Consider the following 17,741-nt stretch of genomic DNA (forward strand, 5'->3'; position numbering starts at 1 on the left):
GTGTTGGTCAGAAGGTCATGGTGAAAAACCACCAAGGTGTTAAGGAAAAGTCTGTGTTTGGAGTTTCTGTAAAAAGACTATGTGTGTTCATATATCTAGTGAAGATTGGAGAGAGAATCCATCAGTGTCATGAAAGAGGTAATCTGACAAAGGGAGGGCATGAGAAACCTCCTATAGTCCAAATTCCAACAGTCCCAAGTGAAAGACAGTGAGAGTCGTAAATAAACTAAAAGTTTCTGCTATCACAGAATTCAGTGGTAGAGCAAAGTGAGTCAAGATCTTTGATTAGTGCATCCCCGCCGTGAAGCCCTCAGCAGCCAGGACGGAGACACACAGGTCGAACCTGGCCGAGCTGTTAGGAAGCAGCTGCTTGGTATCGATGACAGTCACACTGGTCAGGTCAGCAGACAGCAGCAGCCAAGGGTTTGAGGGTCCAGGGTCATGGCGAACGGAACTGCAGAACAAAGTCCATGGGTTACTGGAGTTCCCTCTCATCGGTGGATGACCAAGGGAGGACAGTGATTGAGTCTTGGGGGAGGGGGAATGAGCCAATTCTTGCTTTACTGGAGTGGAGTGAGTCCCACTTGAATTGGAACTCTGTGTGGGATGGACTACAGGTCAAATATTTCCGAATTTTCCTCCTTTCAGAGGAAGGACACAGTCCAATGTGAGAAATGTTAAGAGGACATTTTAAAATTTCATTTCACATTGTAAAACAGATTTCATTTCCAATCAATAAAAAGAATTCCTCAGAAATCTGAGCATGGGGAGGGGTCAGAAATCACCAAGCATTTCCACCCAACTGCTGTGACCCAGTTCCCCACAAACTGGCCTTGGTAGAAGAACAGCAGCCCCACCGACCTCAGTAATAGACACACAGTCCGCACCACTTCAACTGGGCAAAGAGCACTGATCAATTTCCATTGCTGCCATCGTCAATTACAAAGTCACTGCTTAATGTGTTCCACACACCAGCTCTTTCAGTGCAGAAACAGGATGTTCAGTGTGGAGGCTGCACCTGCTTACAGTGAGTGTCTCAGTAAATTACACTACACCAGCCCAACCAATCAGTTCAGCTGCACATAATCCAACCAGCTTTCTTTGTTTAAAACAATAGGCTATTTTTAATCTTTGCTATTTGTCTCGTCATCTGCTCCCCCTGCCAAGCTTCTGTGGAGTTCAGGATCCACTGCTGTCCTTAAGCAGGGCATTGTTACAACAAACAGGTGACACAGATTCAATCAGAGTGTGCCTTTTCTATGTGAAGTACTAATGGTTCTACACACAGGTTTCCTCGAAGGAATGTGTTAGTCCATTTTCAGATTTATTAGAGTCACAACTTTGGGACGAACCATCCAATGTGTATATTTGGCAAACTGCATTAGCACAAACTGTAAGCAGTGGGGACTGTATTTAAATGCTGTAAAGTGTAAAGGGTTTAAATAAAATTCCTGCCACCCTCCCACATACAAGTTACAGTCAGCCCAGCCAGTCCATATTGGTATTTACCCCCCTGTCGCCTCTCCACTGGGGGAATAGTCCTAATCACACATTCCTTCATCCACCTCTCCAACCGAACCTCGAATGTCGAAAGCTTCTGTGTCAAACCACTAACCCTGAAAGTGAATACAGACATAACTCGGGAAAGACTCATTTACAATTGAACACAGGCTGGGAGTTAGATCACCCCTGTTGACCTGGATACAGGATTACTGGTGGAGGCAATGTCATTCATTCATTTACCTGGATGGATGATTTCCTTCATTTCCCTCCATAGTTTATACTGTAAAGGAGCGTTGTATGTCCCCAGGCACACATTCCCAGACGAAGCAGTGGACATCTCCTCAGAAAACCTGCCGATAACATTCATATCTGTCAGAGAACACACGGACAGAAGAACATCAAGAACTAGGAGCAGGAGTAGGCTATACACCCCCTTGAGCCTGCACTACCATTCATTAAGACCATGGCTGACCCTCAACCTCAACTCCACTTTTCCACCCCATCCCCATATCCCTCGATTTCTTTGAATCCCAAAATTTAATCGACTCAGCCTTGAATATACGCAGCAAATGGGCATCCACAGTCCTCAGGGACAGAGAACTCCAAAGATTCACAACCCTCTGAGTAAAGAAATTTCTCTTTGTCTCTGTCCGAAATGGATGCTCCTCTATCCTGAGACTATGGCCAAAGTTCTAGACTTTCCAACCAGGGGAAAAACAGCCTCTCTGTCTCCACCCTGTCACATCCCGTCTTTACAACATAAGAAGATCTGAGATCAGCTCACTTTTTTCTAAACTCCAGAGAGTCTGGGCCCAATTTATTCAATCTCTCCTCATTGGAAAACCCGCTCACGCCAGAAATTAAATTCTGTGAACATTTGTTCTCTAAAGCAAATAGCTCCTTTGGTACAGAGACCAAAACCGTACACAGCACTCTCGGTGTGGTCTCATCAAAGCCCTGTACAATTGCAGCAAGACTTCCTTACTCTTGTGCTCCAAGCCCCTGCAACAAAGGCCAATTTTGTATGAAGTAAGTTAACACTACAGGATTCAGACTGAAAAACACAGTGTGATGTGTAACTGCTACATCAGAAATAGTTCATTATTGACAACACATACCTGTCCCTCCAAGAACTAATCTCCTTGAAGAGAAAACAGAAACAATGTTAGTTTGTTATTGCAGCTACATGGAACACAAAAGCACACTGAAGTGAATTAAAGTGGGTGAGGTGAACACCAAATTGGGACAGTGCATTCTCATCAATTCCACACTCAATGTACCCTGGACACACATTCCCAATAGATTTCATCATTTCACTGAAGCTTCACTTTGGTTTGGTCTAATATTATTCCACTTTAGATCAAGTCCTCTTTGAACACAGTTACTGTAATAATGTAAGAATTAATACGGACACATGAAGAATCAGATTCTGACTTTTTTACTGGTTCCTGGGATGTGGGCATCGTGACCTAGTCCAGCTTTTATTGCCCATCCCTCATTGCCCTTAAGAAGTTGCTTTCTTGAACCACTGGAGTCTGTGTGGTGTAGCTACACACACACTGCTTTTTTTTTAGAGATACAGCACTGAAACAGGCCCTTCGGCCCACTGAGTCTGTGCCGACCATCAACCAACCATTTATACTAATTCTACACTAAACCCATATTCCTACAACATCCCCACCTGTCCCTATATTCCCCTCCCACCTACCTCTACTAGGGGCAATTTATAACAGCCAATTTACCTATCAACTGCAAGTCTTTTGGTGGTGGGAGGAAACCGGAGCACTCGGTGAAAACCCACGCCGACACAGGGAGAACTTACAAACTCCACATTGGCAGTACCCAGAATTGAACCCGGGTCAATGAAGCTGTGAGGCTGCGGTACTAACCACTGCGCCACTGTGCCGCCCATTGCTGTTCGGGAGGGAGTTCGGGACTTTGATCCAGTGATAGTGAAGGAACGGTGATATAGTTTCAAGTTAGGATGCTGTGTGGCTTGGAAGGGAACTTGCAGTGGTGGTGTTCCCATGTGTCTTCTGCCCTTGTCCTTCCAGGTGATAAAGACCACGGGATCTGGTTAGATTTCCAGGGCCAACACGAAGCTGGTTTGTGTTCAGGAATGTCAGGTTGGCAGCTCAGCTCCAAGTCAGAAGGTTGTGGGGCTCGAGATGGGAAATCAGGATAAGAGACACTGCAGCCCAGTGCTGAGGGGCTGCTTTGCTGCCAGATGTGCTGTCGTCATCCAGTGGTGTTAAGCCAAGACCCCTCTCTCCTCATTCTCCCCATTCCAGTAATTAAAATCAGGATGTTAAAGATTCTATCACACCATTCCCCCCTGAAGTGATGCTAAACCTTTATAAAATACTAGATTGCCCCCAGCTGGAGAATTGTGACCAATTCTGGACCTCACACCTCAGGAATTTGAAGGATTTGGTGAATGTACAGAAGAGATTTACTAGAATGGTTCCAGGGATAAGGTTATTACAATTACACGGACAGACTGGAGAAGCTGGGATAATAACAAGCAATGCTGGAAATACTCAGCAGGTCAGGCAGGATCTGTGGAGAGAGAAGCAGAGTTAACGTTTCAAGTCAGTAACCTTTCAGACTTCTGATGAAGGGTTACTGACTTGAAACATTAAATTTGCTTCTCTCTCCACAGGTCTGTCAGCATCTGTCGAGTATTTCCAGCATTTCTTGTTTTTATTTCAGATTTCCAGCATCCGCATTATTTTGCTTTTATTTGATCGAGGTGTTTAAAATCACAAAAAAGGTAAATCAGGAGAAACTGTTTCCAATGGCTGAAGGATCAATAAGCAGAGGACACAGATTTAAAGGTGATTGGCAAAAGAACCAGAGGTGACAGGAGAAAAAGAATATTTTACCTGAAGAGCGCTCAGGATTTGAAATGCACTGCCTGATCGGGTGGTGGATACAGATTCAATAAGTCACCTTCAAAAGGGAATTGGATAATTAATTAATGGAGGGAAAATTGCAGGAATGGGGGAAGGAGCAAGGGAGTGGGACGAACTGGATTGGTCTGAAAAAGAACCAGCACAGACACGATGGGCCGAATAGCTTCCTGCTGTGCTGGACTGTTTTATTGATTCTCAACCAAAAGCAATCAGTCCTCATTCATCTCACTGCTGGTCACAAAATATTGACATGTCTCCCAGAGTGCAGCGCGGCCCGAGCGATGGGACATATTCTCGGCCGCGCAGCATTGTGGGAAAGAGGAGCCGCCATCGCTGCTTCCTGAAATCGAGTGAATAACGGAGCCAAGGGACAGTCAGCAGCTCCGCACTCTGGCAGATCGAGTTAACTGACCACTGGGAGGGGGGAAGGGCAGCAGGAGCAGCCAAGCTCGGCCGACCTGCTCCTGTTCCATTTTTAAACCCATTTAACGCTTCAAAAAAAAATCAGTAAAGGCGAGACGGAAGAAGGAAACTACTGGTGACTGTTGAGGCTCGTCAGAAGGGAGCAGGTGAGAGTAGAAATGTTCGTGATATAGCGGCTGACACTTAGAGATAGATCAGGATTTATTCAAGGTAAATTATGACAGGCACGTTAAACCGGGGGAAAATACATTTCGGATGGTCAGGAAGTTGTTCACTCAAAGCGGACACATTAGTGGATTTCCAGACAGAGGTTAAAAAAAACAAAGATGCAGGTTTAGAATATTTTGATAAAGTACTGGATAATTGACTGGTTAAGAAATAAAAAACCCGTAGGATTAATAGGGATATTGGGTGCATGGATATAAAATTGATTAAGAGACAGAAAGTAAAGAGTAATGGTGAATGGTTGTTTTTCAATCTGGAGGGAGGTTATATAGTGGTGTCCCCCAGAGTTCAGTATTAGGAATCTGCTCTTTTTCATATATTACTGATGTGGAGTTTGGTCCACAGGGAATCGTTTGAAAGTTTACAGAGGACGTGAAATTCAAATGTAGTGAACAGTGAGGGGGACGCTGACATGACATAGACAAGTAAAATGGGCAGACACGTGGCTGATGAAATTTAACACAGATTATGTAAAACAATGCATTTTGGTAGGAATAATATAAAGTAAGTGAAACCAATGGACGTCAGCAGCAAAAACCCTGGCTTAAGTTTCCCTTTGTTGCCAAGCAACTTGGAAGCCAACTTACAGATGTCCACCATTGCCATGGCAATGAGTCACTGGGAGGGACAGATACCTTTCACCGGAATCAAGGGGAGATGGGGAGGAAGAGAGCACATTGTGGACCTTCAGAGAGGTCAAGTCATTTCGATCCAGTTTGGTCTCGATGTTTGTGATGTCGAGCTCAGTGGAGAAGAGTATCGTGTGCATTTTTGTCAGGTTTCTTTCCATTCCTGTCAAGTTACTTTCCACCTAAACTTCCAGCTTTTTCATCAAATGTTGTTCTTGGTCAATGAGGAACTGGTGCAGGACAGCAAACTGCTGTGTAACATGGCAGATCAGATTACACCCCATTTCCTTAAGGAAAGAGGATCAAATATCCACACAAACCTTCAAATTCAACAGGATTTAGAGAGAGATCACTCATTTCCAGTCAAATAAAAAAGTTGTACAATGTCCTTGACATTCTTCAAACTAGACAATTGTGAAATCCACAGCCTGCAGCCTTGGCTTAGTTGGTAGCCTCTATGAACAGAGTGGATCTTGAACCCATGACCTAAGAGTTGAGCACATAATCTAGGCCGAGACCTTCAGTTCAATACTGAGGGAGCATGGCACTATCAGTGGGGCAGTACTGAGGGACATGGTCTAGGTGCCACCTTTTGGATAAGAAATTAAACTGAGGCCCTGTCTGAATGTTAAAGATCTCTTGGCACTAATGAAAAGAGCAGTGAGTTCTCCCAATGCCTTAAGTGACATCATGCCTTCAACACTGCCTCAGAAACAGTTTAACCAGTAATTCATTTATTTCACTAGCACATGTAAAATGGCTGCCTCATTGAAAGAAAACTTGCATTGATATTACACTATTTACAACCTTGGACCTTCCCAAAGCACCAAGTATGGTCACTGTCGTCATGTAGACATTAGCCTGTCTAACATCCACAACACACACCACGTGACTACAAATTGCAAACTTTTCTGGACACGGGTAGATCAGACCAACTTAATTTGGTTTGTGCAATCTCGAATCCTTGGAGGGTCAGCTCTGCAGCTTCCTCACCACACTGGGGGGAAAAGACAGACCCTCCCTGCACCTTCCTGTAGGACACAATGCAGGAGCGGCGGAAATTACACTCACAGTCCACTAGGACAGGATCAACAAATAACCCGAGGCAAAGGGGACAGAAGATGGGCTTTTCCATAACTCCCATTCTCTGTAATACAAGTCATGAAACAATCAATCCTGAGACTGGACAGTTACTAATATTAACCCAACAGCTCTTCCCCTCCTTTTAACAAACGTTGCACTCAGAGCAGAGGAATGAATCCGTTACATTCCTTCCACCTGAATGTGTTTTATTGGGTCCCTTTCCATCTAATTGAGTTTAATTCATTCCCCAATGCTGCAAAGTTGGGTTGCCTGGTAAAGTGGATCTTGGAACTCAGCTCCAATGATGATTGACAGATATCGCAACTTCCCCATTAACCCTGTCAGGACCTTTGACTGGAACCTGTTGAAGGGGCCAATCGTCCCAATCTCTCCAGCACAGAAGCAACACATTCTACAAGTGCCTTCCCTGAGATACAATTGGACCTGACAAACGAAAATGATATTGTGATGTTAAATGAGGATTTGATTCTGCTGCTCAATGACATCGCCTGTATCCAGCGGAGCTCACTGGTCATGGAGTGTCTTGGATTGGGGAATGAAGCTGCTGACATTGGTGCCAACAAGCTGGATCTCCTTCAGTTACAAAGTGGTGAAGTGTCTGTATTCCCAGTTAAAAGTCTGCAGGACTGTAATAACAGGGTGATAATCACTGTGGAGGATGTTTAAATCCTCTCCTCAGCTGTAAGTGTATCACAATCTGAAATGTGATACTCTGATACCTATTGAATGTTATGTATTGAATTTACACCTAATGAATGTGGCCCCTGTATGAATTGATACTGATGTGACCCAGAATGATTGTGTCCTTTACATGCATGGCTCTACAACATTCCCACAGTGTGATGTGCTGGGATATCACTTCTCAGCAATGAATGAAAAAATGGAGGATCATAGAATTAAACAACGTAGAAGGAGGCCATTCAGCCATTGTGCCTGTGTTAGCTCTTAACTTGAGCTATTCAATTAATTCCACTCCCCTGTTCTTTCCCTGTCACTCTGTGTTGTTTCCCGTCAGGTATTTATCCAATTATCTTTTGAATTTTGCTATTGAATCTGCTTCCACCACTTTTTTGGGCACTGCATTCCAGATCATAACAACTCACTGTGTAAAAGAATATTTTCTCATTTCACCTCTGGTTCTTTTGCCAATCACCTTCCATCTGTCTCCTCTGGTTACCAGAGCTTTTGCCAAGAGAAGCAGTTTCTCCTCATTTACTCAATGAAAATCAGGAGATGGGAGAAGGAAGTCGATGGGCTGAATGGCCTCCTTTTGTGCTGCAATGACTCGATGACTGGAGCAGAGTCTTGTCATGTGACCCTGTAACACCACGAGTGGGAGGGGCTTGGGCTGCTTTGTGACATCATCCTGGATGCTGTGTGATTGGCTCCTGCCTCCTTTGTGATGTCAGCTGGAGGCGGGTTTACGGCCCTGGTTCCACATCAGTGGAGTTACCGAGGGAGGAGCTGGAGTCGGCAGCTCACACTGTGAGTGACTTTAGACCATATCAACAGGGAAATGGAAAGAAAAGAACAATTTCATATTAAAAGTAAGTAATTCAACCAAATGTCATTAATTACAAATATATTCAAATTAAATATAATCATAGTCACACACAGTCTCATTGTAATGAAGATACAGATTCTAGAATTAATATTCATCACTTTAATATTGAAAGATTCTTGGAGTGAACAGTATCTCAGGAAGCTGGAGAGAGAAGTGGTATCATCACCAAACTAATTGGGACTGGAGAAAGGTCTCTGGGTTCACAGAGCAGATCTGGTGGCTCCAAGGCCCTCAGTATTGAGGATGGGATGAAACAGCAGCTTCAATGATTGTAAAAGTGAGGAACTTTACTGAGATTCCCATCAGTCCAGGATTTTGCCGAGGTGACAGTCTTACCATGAAATCAGACACACTCTGCACACTCACAGAAATCGGCACAAGAGCATGAAACATTCCATTCACAGGACCTGCCCCTGGGATGGTGCTGCACTCACTCCACAGGTACATTAGAAACCTCTAGAGATGAGCCCTTGTCCACTCCCATTCTACTTTATCCTTTTCTACTGGTTATAGTTGGAATATTGTGTGTGTGACATCCAGCCTGAGGAATTTCCCAACTTTGATCTCTTCAATTCTTTGAGTTCAGCTCATCATTGAAGACCAGGACTGTCCTTCAGATGTCCCACATTTCCTGACAGCGCATTTCCAGGACTGTCCAAGGGCAGGAAAGTGACGTCAAAGAGGTAGGACATGTGCAGTCACACTGAGCAACATCCATCCTGCTCACACCTGTTGCTGTGCTGTGGTAGATGGAGAAATGCTGGAATTCCCCTCCGGAGGGAGATAACAGCAGCTCTGCTGAAAAGACAGTCAGTCACTCGACCCAAGAGATGGCGAAGGAAAGACTCAGAAAAAGTAAAGCTTTGAGGAACTGGATTCCGAACAAAATGTGGATCAGATCATGGTGTGTTCATTACCAGATACATGTGTTTGAAATGTTTGTTGTACACGATTATTCCAGATCGGCTGCGGATCAAGAGGAGTAACAGTCAATACCAGCTTAACACATATGAGGCCTGTTACAAAGGGATTAGAAACCAAACCGGACACAGATAAATAACATTGAAGTATTGATCATTGGGAAGATTGGAATTGGATGAAATTTGACGCAGCAGGAAGGAAGGAAGAAAAGAAGAAAGGAAGGTGCTAATCTGGAATAACCAGGACACTGAAGCACTAATGTGCTGAGCCTTGGACTGAGCAGGAGGATCAACATTTCCCAGTTATATTTCCTTTCCCACTGCTGCTTCTGGAGTGGGTTTGGCCCCATTCGATGGACTGACAGTGAATCTCACTCTTTGTTTCTAACATTCAATTTGTTTCAATTCAGTTTATTGTGATGTTTCCTCTCCAGAGGCTGATGGTACAGAGCTGACCGATGTACAGACACTGGCCAACACTGGATCAGAGGGGAAATTTATACAGATCATTTTCTCCTCTTTTACATCACCGATAACTCTTTGGAGACACAAGTGGTAACTTCTAACTCCCTTAGTCACCATTCCTGTTAATGCTGGGTCAGATTGTGGACACAAGGCCCAGTCCCTCTGAAGTACTGAGATGACATCTCCATATCCATGGAAAGCTTCATCTGACTGATGGAGAATCCAGTCTCTGGCACTTCATGAGTGGGAGGAGGATTCCCTCTAATGGCACCAACACTGCCTTTGGGTCTGTTTCACCCATCAGCAGCAGAACATCCCTTTATCAGCTCCTGTATCAAAAAAACAACTTGACCTCACTGGTCTTCCTTTGATTCCTTTTCTTAGACTGCAGGGAATCCTGCAAACTATTTTTTTCTAATTGTGAACCCAGGTGTACGACCCAGACTCAGGAGAAGCAGAATTTGATTGAAGGTGATGTTGGGACCAATCTCTGGGGCTGAGGAATAGAATGACTGTGGGTAATTTTGGGAGATTGGTTCATGGAGAAATGTACAAGAGTATCTTTGGGTTGTGGAGGACATGCCCACCCGAGAGATAGTGATATTAGTTCCACTGCTTGAGGGGGAATTTGCTGACAATTTTTGGACGGAGTCTGTCTGCTCTTCACTAAGGAGTTGGCCTAGTCTGGTAATGTCCCAATCATGGTGAACATTTCAGAGAGCTCCCAACTGTGTCAGATTAAGGAGTGTAAAAACGCTGAGAGTGCCAGTCCCACCATGTTGTGTATCTGTTTGAGGTAAAAATGAGAGATATGAGGAGAGAAAACGTTAGTAGAAAAATGAGGGAGATAAGAAGAGGAAAAGTTATGCAGGAACTAATAAAGGTGAATATAAAAGTGAGATGTGAGGAAGAGAGAAATAGAGAAACAAGAATACTGTGATGGAAACAAAAAGTACAGAGGAAAGTGTGGGAGATGAGAAGAGACAAAGGGTATTAGAAAAATGAGCAAATGACGACGGAATGAAAAGGAAATAGAATGAATATGAGGAAAAGGAAATAGAAAAATGAGGGAGATGATAAAAAAGAGAAAAAGATTGAAATATAAAATAGGGAAAGGAATTTGAGCAAAGTAAATATAAATAAAAACAGATAAATCAGTTCAGGACAGTAAAAGATCAGGAGAAAATGAGAGTAATGAGAAGGAATAAAATGGGAAATAAGCAAAAGTAAAATTAAATTACAATTAAAACCAACTGAAGAGATTATATGGGGAGGAGAGATTGGAATTGAGGAGATGAAATGTGGTAAGTACAAAATGAGAGATGAGGAATTAAGGTACACACAAGAACACAAGAAATAGGAGCAGGTCTAAACCATATGGCCAGTCGAACCTGCTCCACCATTCAAAACCATCATAGCTGATCTTCGGCTTCCATTCTACATTCCCACCCACTCGCCGTATCCCTTTATTCACTGAGAGACCAAAAATCTGTACAAAATGAGAGAGATGTGGCGTTCAATAGGGAAATAAAAGAAAAGGGAAAATTGTGGGTGGAAAAGGGTAGTAAGAAATAATCAGCTATAAAGTTCTGAGAGGGAGAAAGAAAGAAACCAGTCCAAAGATCAGTAGAATGAAGATGAGAAGAGGAAAAGGAAAGGCAGAAATAATAATTCATCAATGAAGAGAAAAATAAGAGAGACAATGGGAGAAATGTTCAGTACAAAATGAGATGGATAGAAAGTAGTAAAGAATGGAAATAGAAAAATGAGAGGTGGAGGCTAAAAACATTAGTTGAAAAAGGACAAGAGAATGGGAAAAGTTAAAGCAAAATTAATTTACAATTAAAATCAAGAAGCACAATATATTAAGAAAACATGCTTTTATTTTTCTTTTATTTCTTCATTCTCTGGATGTGGATTTCACTGGAAAAACCAGCATTTATTACCCATCCCTAATTAACTGGAGAAGGTGGTGGTGAGCTGCTGCAATCTGTGTTGGAAAGATATTCTCCCAATGCTGCTGGTAGGGAATGTGTTCCAGGATTTTGACTGTGATGATGCAGGAACGGTGATATATTTCCAATTCAGAATGGTGGGTAAATTGAAGTGAAAATTGGAGGTGGTGCTGTTCCTATGCAGCCCTTGTCTTTCAGTGTGATAGAGGACATGGGTTTGAGAGGTGCTGTCAAACAAGCAATTGTGAGTTGCTGCAGTGTGTCTGGTGGACTGCACACACTGCAGGTACAGTACACTGGTGGTCGAGACAGTGAATGTTTGAAGTGGTGGATGGAATGCTGATCAGGTGGACTGCATTGGTGATGAACTTTTTGAGTGTTGCTGTTGCCATCCAGGCAAGTGGAGATTATTCCATCACTATCCTGACTTGTGCCATGTAGGCGGTGGACAGGCTTTGTGTAGTCGGGAAGTGATTCAGTTACTGAAGAACACCCAGCCTCTGACCTGTTCTTTTAGCCACCTGGACAATTTTACACTTCATTGGTTAGGTGCCAGTGTTGTACTTGTACAGTTTGGCTAGAAGCACAGCTAGTTCTGGAGCACAAGCCTTCAACACTGCAGCCAGGATATTGTGGGGACCCATAGTCTTTCCTGTATCCAGTGCTTTGAGTCATTTCTTGGTCTAGTGGAGTTTTTTTTAAATCACTTGTTCATGTGATGTGGGTGTTGCTCGCAAGGCAGTATTTGTTGCCCATTCCTAATTGTCCTTGTAAAGGTGGTGGTGCATTGCCTGCTTGAACTGCTGCAGTCCATGGTAGTGTAGGTACACCCAGAGTGCTTTTTGGGAGGGAGTTACAGGGTTTTGATCCAGCCACAGTTAAGGAATGGTGATATAGTTCCAAGTCAGGATGGTGTGTGGCTTGGAGGGGAAATGACAGTTGGTGGTGTTCCCACGCATCTGTCGCCCTTGTCCTTCTCGGTGGTAAAGGTTGTAGGTTTGCAAAGTGCTGTCGAAGGGAGCATAGTGAGTTGCTGCAGTGCATCTTTTAGAGGGTACACACTGACTTGTGCCTTGTAGATAGTGGACAGGCTTTGGGGAGTCAGGAGGTGAATTACTCATTGCAGAATTCCCAGTCTCTGACCTGCTCTTAATAGTCACAGTATTTATGCGACCTCTCCAGTTCAGTTTCTGGACAATGGTAACCCCCAGGATGTTGATAGTGGGGGATTCAACAATGGTAATGCTATTGAATGTGAAAGGGAGATGGTTAGATTCCCACTTATTGGAGATGGTCATTGCCTGGCACTTGTGTGGCACAAATATTACTTGCACTTATCAGCCCAAGCCTGAATGTCATTCAGGTCTTGCTGTATATGGACATGGGCTGCTTCAGTAACTGAGGTGTTACGAATGGTGCCGAACATTGTGCAATCATCAGCGGACATCCCCACTTCTGACCTTGATGAAGCAGCTGAAGAAGGTTGAGCCTAGGACACTACCCCTGAGGAACTCCTGCAGTGATGTCCCAGAGCTAAGATGATTGACCTCCAACAACCTCAACCATCTTCCTTTGTGCGAGGTATGACTCCAACCAGTGGAGAGTTTTTCCCCCAGTTTCTATTGACTTCCATTTTATTGGAGTTCCTTGTTGCTGCACTCAGTCTAATACTGCCGTGATATCAAAGACAGTCACTCTCACCTCTGGAATTCAGCTCATTTTTGTCCATGTTGAGACTGAGGCTGTAATGAGGTCTGGAGCTGAGTGGTCCTGGCAGAACTCGAACTGAGCATCAGCGAGCAGCTTATTGCTGTGTAAGTGCCACTTGATAGCACATGAATGACACATTCCATCACTTTGTTGATGATTGAGAGTAGACTGATGGGGCAGTAACTGGCCGGGTTGGATTTGTCCTGCTTTTTGTGGACAGGGCATCCCTGGGCAATTTTCCACATTGTCGTGTAGTTGCCAGTGTTGTTGCTGTACTGGAACAGCTTGGCTAGGGGTGTGGCTGGTTCTGGAGCACAGGTCTTCAGTACTACAGACAGGATGTTGTCAAGGCCTAGAGCCTTTGCAGTGTTCAATGCCTTCGGCTGTTTCTTGATATCACGTGGAGTGAATCGAATTGGCTTAAGGTTGGCATCTGTGATACTGGGGACCTCAGGAGGAGGCCGAGATGGATCATCCACTCGGCATTTCTGGCTGATGATGTTTGCAGTAATTACAGGAACTGTTGGGAGGTCAGTGTGTTGAGGGGAGGATGTTTTCTGTAAGGATGGGATTGAAAGGTCACAGCAATGAGGAAGGTGTTTTTATGAATGGTTATTCCTGGTGTTTCTGTTCTCACGGACAATGTCAGACCAGAATCTGCCCTTCCCCCACACTAATCGGTCACTCCCTGTTCTGTCAATCTCCAGCATGGTAGAAAATAAATTAAAATCCAGGAATCCCTTGAGGATAAAATCCATTTTCTACAAAGTATCCAGTTAATGAAAAAGTGCCTCTTAATTTGAAACTGTTTTCAGTGTCAGGAGGGTCGGTAACTAGAGAGACACAGATTGAAGGTAATTGGTAAAAGAAACAGAGGAGAAATGAGGGGAGTATTTTTACAGAGCGAGTTGTTGTGATCTGGAATGTTCTGTCTGAAAGGGCGGTAGAAGCAGAATCAGTAATAAATTTCAAAAGAGAATTGGATAAAAATTTGAAAAAGAAGAATTTTCAGAAATGTGAGGTAAGAGCAGGAATTTGGGATTAATTGGATAGACCTTTCAAAGAGCCAGCACAGCACGATGGGCTGAATGGCCTCCTTCTGTGCTGTAAGATTCTGTAATTCCATGATAATTGATGAGATGATGAGGGGGAGTCTCACAGCCCCTCTCGGGAGACACAGTCCGGCTTTGTGAACTGTTTGTATGGAATGTGGATCATCTCCTTACTTTAAATTCAGCCATTATATCGTTCCATGTGGAGTGTTATAAAAGGCTCAGCTCCTGGATCCTCACTTTGTGTCTCGGCCCCAATCCTGGACCAGTTCAATGATTCAGTCCCTCTGTCCCTGGGACACTCTGGGAGTGAGGTTTAAGGAAGAGGGAGCTCAGACTACACACACCAGTCCTGGACCAGCTCTATGATTCAGTCCCTCTGTCCCTGGGACACTCTGGGAGTGAGGTTTAATGAAGAAGGAGCTCAGACTACACACACCAGTCCTGGACCAGCTCAATGATTCAGTCCCTCTGTCCCTGGGACACTCTGGGAGTGAGGTTTAATGAAGAAGGAGCTCAGACTACACACACCAGTCCTGGACCAGCTCTATGATTCATTCCCTCTGTCCTTGGGACACTCTGGGAGTGAGGTTTAATGAAGAAGGAGCTCAGACTACACACACCAGTCCTGGACCAGCTCTATGATTCATTCCCTCTGTCCTTGGGACACTCTGGGAGTGAGGTTTAATGAAGAAGGAGCTCAGACTACACACACCAGTCCTGGACCAGCTCTATGATTCATTCCCTCGGTCCCTGGGACACTCTGGGAGTGAGGTTTAATGAAGAGGGAGCTTGGACGACACACACCAGTCCTGGATCTGATAACAGATTTTAATAGCTTTAAGCCTTCTGTTTTAATTGTAATTAACTAATGTTCTGTTTCTCATTATCTGTTAGTTTCAAACATACCACGACATTCTTTTCATATTTAACTCAAGGTTTGTTTTTCGCTGCCAACTTGTTTTTGATCATAACCTTGGCTCAGCATGTTTTTTGCTTTTAGCATCAAGTTGGGTTAAATTCACTATCAGCCTTGCTCCTCGGCCTTGTACTATGTTTAACTGAGCTTCTACATATTATAGTTACTTGAACAACATTTTAAAGCATTATTACCTATCATAATTGCTTCTAATTGAACTATACACTTTTAAGACATTACACCATGCACTATTTACTTTTAATATTGCGCCATGCAGATGAGCTCTACCTGACAGGGTTGAATGGCCTCCTCATCTTCCTGTGTAGCAGGCGCAAGGGGCTGAATGGCCTCCTCCTGTTCCTGTGGAACAGGCTTGAGGGGCAGAATGTGTTTTCTCTGATTGGTCAGACATGGTGTGGGGCAGTGAATCTCTCTCTTTTTGGTTAACCCTGTCCTTGTCCTGTGTCTCTTCCTCGCTCTCCCCTCCCCAGGAGCAGCTGAAGACTCTTGCCAGTGAGATAGTGAAGGACTCCCCAGAGTTTCACTGTCTGCAGTCCCAGTTCTCTGTGCTTTACAATGAGAGCCTGCAGCTCAAGGCCCAGATGGACGATGGCCACAATCTGCTCTTCACCATCCGAACCACAGTCGAGTGAAAGACATCACTGAAACAACATGAGATCTGGAGATGGGACTGATGGTGTTTGAAAGAACAACCTCATTGCTGGGAGAATACAGCTTCAAATTTTCATTAGTTAATTAATGTGATCAGAATTGTCCAGTCTTTGGAGTTCTCCAATTCAATCTCAGAAATAAATATATTCGATCACAACACAGACTGAGCTGGATGTCGTAATCTGTTTGTTCAAATTTTTTCAAAAATTAAACAATGTGGCAACCTCAATATCCCCAGGGAGATCCCACAGGATATAAATTACAGACTCTGGCAATGTGTCACCTCAGAGTTTAATACAGAGAGATTGTCTGCAGCACGAAGGGACACATCACCTCACAGAAAATGGATCGAACAATTGACAGTATCAAGAAAATATGTTACCCAATCCTTGCTGTCGTTGGTGTTCCTGGTAAGTGACTGCAACCATTGAAGTTGTGTAAATCTGTGTGTGAGCTGGTCTCTGGTTTTACTCTGTGACTGATAATGTTAAATGCTGATCTAGTGATCACCATTATACAGACACCTGATCAGTGATATCATTTCCTTCCAACAAATATCCTGAATTATCACTGTGGTTTTATTCTCTTGTCTCAGCTGATAATAAACCTCTGTTTGTAACTGACAAGCTCTCCGAATTATCAAGTTATTGCATTTAGTGGAATATCATGTAATGCTGAATTAGACCTCAGAGAAGGCAACTCTCTGAGTGAAGGTATTAGTGGGAGCGTCAGTCGGTATAAAATCAAAATGAATGTGGGTCACGAGGCGGAGTGGAACACCTGACCCCAGTGACCATGTATTACTGGGTGTATCTGTCACTGTGGAATTGTACTGAGTACAATTGTACAATCAGGCTGTCTTTTGAAATCATTGTTTCAGATATCTGATCTCTCCATTCCATGAACCTGCTTCTGACTTTTAACAATATAATTAATTGCAAATTGTTTTTGCTGATGTTTGGTAATAAGTGTATAAAGTGAAATGTATTGATATTGCTCTGTCTCCTATTGAACTGCTCCAACAGAAACAGACGTTAACTATTTACTGACAGTTCACCAGCAGGACAGCACTGTTACTGCATTCTAATCCTCCGCATAATAACGTTTCTTACTCTGAGTATAGTTACTGTAAACACTTTAGTGATTTTAGTGATGATTAATCCCCTTCCCCCAACATGGTCCTGAGAATCTGTGGGTCATGAGTGTTGAATTTTATTGGCTATCTATTCCACAGGATGAATATTGGGCTGTGTTTATTGAATCGTCCACTTCTGTATTATGGTTTGATGGATCAGTTCTTGTCTATGATTCAGATTCTCAACACATGTAACCTGTACCAATCCCTGCCCTTAGCTCAGTGAGGTGTGTCCCTGTGAGGAGAGACACCTATAACTGAGGAACAGACATGTTGGGTTTTCATAATACAGAGATCAGATCGAGGGCAGTAAATAATGTTTGTGAACTGTTAATGATGAAATAAATAGTACACTTCGCTCAGTTCTGATATCATTCTGGTTAAAATAATTGCACCTTCTCCAGTGCATCAATATCCTTTTTGTAATATGGAGAGCAGAACTGTACACAAAGAACAAAGAACAGTACAGCACAGGAACAGGCAATTCAGCCCTCCAAGCCTGCGCCGATCTTGATGCCTGCCTAAACTAAAATCTTCTGCACTTCCGGGG

General features: G+C 43.6%; 1 pseudogene; it reads right to left on the minus strand.

The window, feature by feature from the left end:
• Positions 1-285: 285 nt before the first annotated feature.
• The window catches only part of LOC137345744 (nuclear factor 7, brain-like), a 61,519-nt pseudogene continuing 44,063 nt past the window's right edge, over positions 286-17,741 (minus strand).

Source organism: Heterodontus francisci, chromosome 29, assembly GCF_036365525.1.
Source record: "Heterodontus francisci isolate sHetFra1 chromosome 29, sHetFra1.hap1, whole genome shotgun sequence".
In the NCBI taxonomy this organism is placed as follows: domain Eukaryota; kingdom Metazoa; phylum Chordata; class Chondrichthyes; order Heterodontiformes; family Heterodontidae; genus Heterodontus; species Heterodontus francisci.